Source organism: Hemibagrus wyckioides, linkage group LG06, assembly GCF_019097595.1.
Source record: "Hemibagrus wyckioides isolate EC202008001 linkage group LG06, SWU_Hwy_1.0, whole genome shotgun sequence".
NCBI classification, from domain to species: domain Eukaryota; kingdom Metazoa; phylum Chordata; class Actinopteri; order Siluriformes; family Bagridae; genus Hemibagrus; species Hemibagrus wyckioides.
In genome coordinates this window covers 38,702,256-38,710,028 of record NC_080715.1, presented here as the reverse complement: position 1 = coordinate 38,710,028, position 7,773 = coordinate 38,702,256, and positions in this window count along the sequence as shown.

The following is a 7,773-nucleotide window of genomic DNA, read 5'->3' as shown; positions in this document are numbered from 1 at the left end:
AGCGGGACATCACACGTCACACTGCCTTCTACAGCTGGACTTCACACGTCACACTGCCTTCACACGTCACGCTGCCTTCACACATCACATTGCCTTCTACATCGGGACATCACACGTCATACTGCCTTCTACAGCTGGACTTCACACGTCACACTGCCTTCACACGTCACGCTGCCTTCACAAGTCACACTGCCTTCACACGTCACATTGCCTTCTACAGCGGGACATCACACGTCACACTGCCTTCTACATCGGGACATCACACGTCACACTGCCTTCTACAGCTGGACTTCACACATCACACTGCCTTCACACGTCACACTGCCTTCACACGTCACATTGCCTTCTACAGCTGGACTTCACACGTCACACTGACTTCACACGTCACACTGCCTTCACACGTCACACTGCCTTCACACGTCACATTGCCTTCTACAGCTGGACTTCACATGTCACACTGCCTTCACATGTCACATTGCCTTCTACAGCGGGATATCACACGTCACACTGCCTTCTACATCGGGACATCACACGTCACACTGCCTTCACACGTCACACTGCCTTCTACAGCGGGACATCACACATCACACTGCCTTCTACAGCGGGACATCACACGTCACACTGCCTTCTACAGCGGAACATCACACGTCACATTGCCTTCTACAGCTGGACGCCACACGTCACACTGCCTTCACACGTCACCCTGCCTTCTACAGCTGGACTTCACACATCACACTGCCTTCACACGTCACACTGCCTTCACATGTCACACTGCCTTCACACATCACACTGCCTTCACACATCACACTGCCTTCTACATCGGGACATCACACGTCACACTGCCTTCTACAGCTGGACTTCACACATCACACTGCCTTCACACATCACACTGCCTTCACACGTCACACTGCCTTCACACGTCACATTGCCTTCTACAGCTGGACTTCACACGTCACACTGACTTCACACGTCACACTGCCTTCACATGTCACATTGCCTTCTACAGCGGGACATCACACGTCACACTGCCTTCTACATCGGGACATCACACGTCACACTGCCTTCACACGTCACACTGCCTTCACACGTCACACTGCCTTCTACAGCGGGACATCACACATCACACTGCCTTCTACATCGGGACATCACACGTCACACTGCCTTCACACGTCACACTGCCTTCTACAGCGGGACATCACACATCACACTGCCTTCTACAGCGGGACATCACACGTCACACTGCCTTCTACAGTGGGACATCACACGTCAAACTGCCTTCTACAGCGGGACATCACACGTCAAACTGCCTTCTACAGCTGGACTTCACACATCACACTGCCTTCACACGTCACGCTGCCTTCACAAGTCACACTGCCTTCACACGTCACATTGCCTTCTACAGCGGGACATCACACGTCACACTGCCTTCTACATCAGGACATCACACGTCACACTGCCTTCTACAGCTGGACTTCACACATCACACTGCCTTCACACGTCACACTGCCTTCACACGTCACATTGCCTTCTACAGCGGGACATCACACGTCACACTGCCTTCTACATCGGGACATCACACGTCACACTGCCTTCTACAGCTGGACTTCACACATCACACTGCCTTCACACGTCACACTGCCTTCACACGTCACATTGCCTTCTACAGCTGGACTTCACATGTCACACTGCCTTCACATGTCACATTGCCTTCTACAGCGGGATATCACACGTCACACTGCCTTCTACATCGGGACATCACACGTCACACTGCCTTCACACGTCACACTGCCTTCTACAGCGGGACATCACACATCACACTGCCTTCTACAGCGGGACATCACACGTCACACTGCCTTCTACAGTGGGACATCACACGTCAAACTGCCTTCTACAGCGGAACATCACACGTCACATTGCCTTCTACAGCTGGACGCCACACGTCACACTGCCTTCACACGTCACCCTGCCTTCTACAGCTGGACTTCACACATCACACTGCCTTCACACGTCACACTGCCTTCACATGTCACACTGCCTTCACACATCACACTGCCTTCTACATCGGGACATCACACGTCACACTGCCTTCTACAGCTGGACTTCACACATCACACTGCCTTCACACGTCACACTGCCTTCACACGTCATATTGCCTTCTACAGCTGGACTTCACACGTCACACTGCCTTCACACGTCACACTGCCTTCACATGTCACGTTGCCTTCTACAGCGGGACATCACACGTCACACTGCCTTCTACATCGGGACATCACACGTCACACTGCCTTCACACGTCACACTGCCTTCTACAGCGGGACATCACACATCACACTGCCTTCTACAGCGGGACATCACACGTCACACTGCCTTCTACAGTGGGACATCACACGTCAAACTGCCTTCTACAGCGGGACATCACACGTCAAACTGCCTTCTACAGCTGGACTTCACACATCACACTGCCTTCACACGTCACGCTGCCTTCACAAGTCACACTGCCTTCACACGTCACATTGCCTTCTACAGCGGGACATCACACGTCACACTGCCTTCTACAGCTGGACTTCACACATCACACTGCCTTCACACGTCACACTGCCTTCACACGTCACATTGCCTTCTACAGCTGGACTTCACACGTCACACTGCCTTCACATGTCACATTGCCTTCTACAGCGGGACATCACTTGTCACACTGCCTTCTACATCGGGACATCACACGTCACACTGCCTTCACACGTCACACTGCCTTCACACGTCACACTGCCTTCTACAGCGGGACATCACACATCACACTGCCTTCTACATCGGGACATCACACGTCACACTGCCTTCACACGTCACACTGCCTTCACACGTCACACTGCCTTCTACAGCTGGACATCACACATCACACTGCCTTCTACAGCGGGACATCACACGTCACACGTCAAACTGCCTTCTACAGCGGGACATCACACGTCACATTGCCTTCTACAGCTGGACTCCACACGTCACACTGCCTTCACACATCACACTGCCTTCTACAGCGGGATATCACACGTCACACTGCCTTCACACATCACACTGCCTTCTACAGCGGGATATCACACGTCACACTGCCTTCTACAGCGGGACATCACACGTCACACTGCCTTAACACGTCACACTGCCTTCTACAGCGGGATATCACACGTCACACTGCCTTCACACGTCACACTGCCTTCTAGAGCGGGATATCACACGTCACACTGCCTTCACACGTCACACTGCCTTCTGCAGCGGGACATCACACGTCACACTGCCTTCTACAGCGGGATTTCACACGTCACACTGCCTTCTACAGCGGGACATCACACGTCACACTGCCTTCTACAGCGGGATTTCACACATCACACTGCCTTCTACAGTGGGACATCACACGTCACACTGCCTTCTACAGCAGGACATCACACGTCAAACTGCCTTCTACAGCGGGACATCACACGTCACATTGCCTTCTACAGCTGGACTTCACACGTCACACTGCCTTCTACAGCTGGACTTCACACGTCACACTGCCTTCTACAGCTGGACTTCACACGTCACACTGCCTTCTACAGCTGGACTTCACACTGCCTTCTACAGCTGGACTTCACACGTCACACTGCCTTCTACAGCTGGACTTCACACGTCACACTGCCTTCTACAGCAGAACATCACACTGCCTTCACTTCTTTAAGTAATACACACATGATGTGTGTTTGTGTGTGTGAAACCCCTCACTCGTTCCCTCTATCTATCTATCGATCTGTCTGTCTGTCTGTCTGTCCTCTATCTATCTATCTATCTATCTATCTATCTATCTATCTATCTATCTATCTATCTATCTATCTATCTATCTATCTATCTATCTATCCATCCATCCATCCATCCATCCATCCATCCATCTGTTGCTCTGTGAGTTCTGACTCCGTGTGTGTGTGTGTGTTTGTGTGTGTGTAAGAGAGAGACCCCTCACTCATTCCCTTACATAAGTAAACACCTCCTAAGGTGCTCAGAAACTTACACACCTCTTATTTGTATCAGATTAGAGCACAATGATTTATTCAGATTCATTTGCATCCCTCACACACACACACACACACACCTGGCTGTGCAGGAAGTGAAGCCTCACTTACACTGCAGGTAACCTGAGTGTCAGAGCTTGTGAATGGCGGTTAGCGTTTTTTCCCCCTGAGGCTCTTCAGTAATTGACGTAATCATCATCTCTGGCTCTTCTAAAACTCCGAGCTGGCACGACTTGTCCTCTCGTATATATCTTCAGGCCCCTGTCAAGGCCTGCCTCGCCTCGCCAACGTTCCTCTGGCACGTCGCAGGTTTCACCGCAACCGCAACATCAATTAAAGCTCGCCCCGGAATGAGTCATCGGCGGCCCAAGCGTGACTCCGTGACCGAGCGTGCTGTGTTCGTTGCCTTGTTTTAAGGAGCTTGTTTTGATATTACACCAAACCTTGAACGCTATGAGTCACCCTCTTTCGGCTGCTTGCAGGATTCGACATGCTGCCACTGACTTCTGCGAGTGTGAGCCACTCTCGGGTTTACAGTGCACTGATTGCCTTGAGATATCTGTCTCATTCACACTTCTGTAAAACACCAGGTTTACTGCCACGGTTCGAGATTCACACGCTCGTCTCTCCGACGTCCATACCGGGCGTGTCGGGACAGGGCGCTTCGTTCGAGTCTCGAGGACGAGGTGCTGATGTTAAATATCTTGATGATGATGATGATGATTAGCTTAGCATTGAGGAAAAGTGCACATGTTGGATTGAAGGAATTCTTTTCTTTTTGGGTGGGGGGGGGGGCTAGAAATGTCACCCATCATCCAACATCTGGAAAGCGTGCGAGAAATCTCGATCTGTTTCTCATTCAGAAAGTCAGATGGTATGAAAAGATCTGAGCAGATCAGATGGATGACGGTTTCTCACTGTATTTCCTGTTTGACTCAGAACTCAGAACTCTGTAGGTTTCTCCTTTTTGGGTAAAAACCCATACGTAAGTCTGATAATGAAATAAAACTGGAAGCCGGTTGATTTATTTGAATGGAATTGCTTTTGTGTGTAAACGTGTATGGAGATACAGTGGAGTATCTGAGGTTGCGTGTATGTGTTGGGCTGCAGGATTGGGCGTATTCGTCTTGAAAGGAAACAGGAAATAGTTTGAGTTCAGAGAGAGCTGCTGGGGTTTGATCTCATAACCACCTGATACCTGGAGCAGACTCTGAACACAGACGAAAACGTGAAAATGTCCCACGATACCATGTCCGCTAATTCAATTCAGGTCGTGGAGACGTCCTTTTATGTCCCGGACTGTTGCTAGGCAACAAGGAGTATGGACACCAAGCATAAGTTAGGTAGTGACGAAGCTTAACTATATTTCTATTGTCTTAGTCCAATAGACCATCTATCTATCTATCTATGTCTGTCTGTCTGTCTTTCCATCTATTTATCCATCTATTTATTCACATATCTATCCATCTATCCAGCCATCTATCTATTCATCTATATATCCATCCATCCATCCATCCATCCATCCATCTATCTATTCATCTATCCATCCATTTATCTATCTATCTATCCATATATCTATCCCTCTGTCCAGCCATCTGCCTATTCATCTATCAATCTATCCATGTATATATCCATTTATCTATCCATCTATCCATATATCTATCCCTCTGTCCAGCCATCTGTCTATTCATCTATCAATCTATCCATGTATATATCCATTCATCTATCCATCTATCCATCTATATATCCATCCATCCATCCAGCCATCCATCAATTCATTCACCCATCTATCTATCCATCTATCTATCTATTCATTCACCTATCTATTCATACATTCATCCATCCATCTATCTCTCCTTCCATCCATTCATCCATCTATCCATCCATTCATCTATCTATCTATCTATCTATCTATCTATCTATCTATCTATCTATCTATCTATCTATCTATCTATCTATCTATCTATCTATCCATCGTTACTTTTATTCTACACCAGGTCACAGGAATCCTGGAGTCAAACCCACAACCTCGAAGGTGAGAGGTAAAACATTACAGACTCACATCTCTCTCAGGATTCTACGTCAGTCATGTGTCTGTGAGGCACCTAGCGTTTTTATTTCTTTATTGAGGAGGAGGAGGAGGAGGAGGAGGAGGTCATTTGACTGAATGCAAATGAGCAACTGTATAACATTTCCTTAGCACTGTTTAAAGTCAACATCCTGAACGTGTTGTTTTTCATTCCTGTGCTTTGCTCTGAGATAAAAACAGCTGATTTAATCACTTTTTATCACATTTAGTCGAGATCGTGACAAAAAAGTCTACAGAACACCTGGAGGTATCAGACACGCCCAGAAAAGGGGCGGGGCTTCTGAGAGAAGTGTTTAACTACGATAACACGATTTTTACTTCATCCATCACTGAGACCTTTCTGATCTCCTGAGAAACGTCTTCTAGGGAATCCACTCACTCACGATAGCCCAAGGTTTGACTTTTTTATATTCCAAATCCCACTGATCACGTGACTTTTGACGTTTTCAGGTAAGGTTTAAATCCCGCCCCTTCTCTCGTCTCTCTCGCGGCGTCTCACATGCTTTCTCCAGACACGCTGTTTGCATTAACACTAATTACACTTTCTGACATTAAACCTGGATTTGTCCATCAGACTGGTTTCTCACTTTCTCCACACACACACACACACACATGCATGAACCTGTTAGTTTCTTCATTCACAAAGAAGAGGGAAAGGTCAAGGAGTGCAGGAATGCCTGTGTCCACCTGTGTGTGCATGTGTGTGTGTGTGTGTGTGTGTGTGTGGTGAGGATACTCTCAAATGACTTCACATTTTCCTTCTAATCCACAAGAAAAGATTTTTTGCCTCGTCATGACCTGAGCTTGTCGTTCTTCATATTCTAATCTGCACATTGTTGTTGTTGTTGTTGTTGATTCCTCACGCCACTCCAAGCAGAAAAGTTTTTCACTACACGCAGGTTTCACGAGGGACCTCAGATGTCCTCAGCTCTGTCTCGGTTCATCAGAAACGTTTGCTTCTGTTTTTTGGTTCCTGATCTGAAGGTAAGACCAGACGCTCCGGACGCTTCACTTTCACAGGATCGCTCACTGGCAGTAAGAGGAAGCTCAGAAATCTCATACAGAGGCACACAGCATCTCATCCGAGACTTTCTCACACACACACACACTCACACTCTCTTATCAGGGGGGAGAAATGTTCACACAAAAGTAGACTTTTCCCAGCTAGATACTGTAGGAGTGTGTGGGCTGCTTTCACAACTAAATGAGTCTGTGTGCCTCCCACCACACACACACACACACACACACACACACACGAACAAGCTGTAGCAGAGTTTACTACATAGACTTATTTATTTATTTATTTATTTATTTAGGAGTATGTTTTGTAGTAATGTAATTACTCATGTATTTAATAACAAATTTATTTATTTTTATTTGTTTTCTTTTCTTTCATTTATTTATTTCTTTTATTTTTTCTTTTATTTTTTTATTTTTTTATTTTTTCTTTTATTTCAGAAAAGGTGTGTTTTTAAATATTTACAACATCAACACAGACATCTAAAATAAAGACGATGATGATGGGCAGCATTATTAGAACTTTTATTACAACACAAAGCATTACTGATGAGAGCAACACACTCAACAGAATACATTTACTTACTCATAAAATTATTATAAAATGATGTGCTTATTTATTATCATCATTAACAATAT